Consider the following 1,676-nt stretch of genomic DNA (forward strand, 5'->3'; position numbering starts at 1 on the left):
GTTCTATAGGCCATCAACAGTGGAGGGAGTAAAACATCCCAGTCATCTCGGCAGCTATTACAAAACCTTTCCAATTCCTGTCCCAGTGTCAAGTTGTACTTTTGTACCATCCCATCAGACTGTGAGTGAAGTGGCGTTGTTCTGGGCTTTCTTATGCCAAACAACTTGCAGCAATCATGGAACACAGCTGATTCAAAGTTACGGCCTTGATCTGAATGCAGTTTGTATGGCATACCAAATCTGAAGAAGATATAACTAATAGTCGAAGCTACTGTTGTAGCTTCCTGATTTGTTATTGCATATGCCTCAGGCCACTTGGTGAAATAATCCATCACTACACAAATTTACCTGTTTCCAGCACGAGTTTTGGGTAAAGGACCAGCAATGTCAACAGCTACTCTTTCCATTGGTGCGCCAACCTGATATAACTTCATTGGAGCACGTCCCTTATGCTTGGGTCCCCTTTTAGCACAACATGTACTGCATGTCCTGCACCATTCTTCCACATCCTGCCTCATACCTATCCAGTAAAATATCTGTCATAGGTGACTCAATGTCTTTTTAACTCCAAGATGTCCTCCTGTTAAACTATCATGGGATTGACGCAGCACAACTTCCCGTAACTTTCTCAGTATAACTGTTTGCCAGGTCGTCACTTTCCCATCTGCAGTTTCCCATCTCCAGAGAAGAATATCATATTCAAGCTTCAACTGGTCCCATTGTGCCCAATAGTTCTTTGCCCCAGTAGCTTAAGCTAGACACCTTCTCCCAAGCAGGGTGCAAAACATTTACTTGTAGGAAATCAGTTATTAACTTCAAATCTTGGTCTTTCTCCTGTTCTGCTTTAATATCTATATTTGGTTCTACTTCACCATCATCAACCACTTCAGTCACTTTGAGTTCAGCTTGATGGCACCTGGTTAGTTCAACCTCTCTTTTAACAGGTTAACTTCACACTTTCTCGGAAGTAAGTGGTACAACCCTAATATGCATTGGTCTTCAATGTCAGCCAAGTATACTTTGTGTCTGTCCTATTTGCCCATGAGCTCAATAGTTAACCACACTGGTCCCCACTACCTTGCATAATGTCTTGTCACATCACAGAGCTTCTGTACAGCTTCTGGTACTCCTTTGTGATCCAGCATCTTCATACTCACAAGGGTTTGCTGAGATGCAGAATCTATGACAAAGTTGCACCTTTGGCCATCCAGCTTTCCTGTCATGTAGACACTATGTGTGCTTGGCATTTTACACCTAGCTGTTGGGACTTTCACGATGGGGGTTGGTAGGTGTCCATCAACTCGAATCACTACTGGTTTCCTTGAAGCTGACTTATTGATAGTATTCTTCTTACACTGGCTCCTTATATGTCCTTGCTCTCCACAGTTCCATCAACCTTTCTGGGTAGCAGCCTTTCCTGCCTTGGCATCTTCCCTGTTTTGAAGTTGGCATTTTACACCTAGCTGTTGGGACTTTCACGATGGGGGTTGGTAGGTGTCCATCAACTCGAATCACTACTGGTTTCCTTGAAGCTGACTTATTGATAGTATTCTTCTTACACTGGCTCCTCATATGTCGATGCTCTCCACAGTTCCATCAACATTTCTGGGTAGCAGCCTTTCCTGCCATGGCATCTTCCCTGTTTTGAAGTTGGCATTTTACACCTAGCTGTTGCC

This window comes from Limulus polyphemus, unplaced genomic scaffold, assembly GCF_000517525.1.
Source record: "Limulus polyphemus unplaced genomic scaffold, Limulus_polyphemus-2.1.2 Scaffold1372, whole genome shotgun sequence".
Lineage (NCBI taxonomy): Eukaryota > Metazoa > Arthropoda > Merostomata > Xiphosura > Limulidae > Limulus > Limulus polyphemus.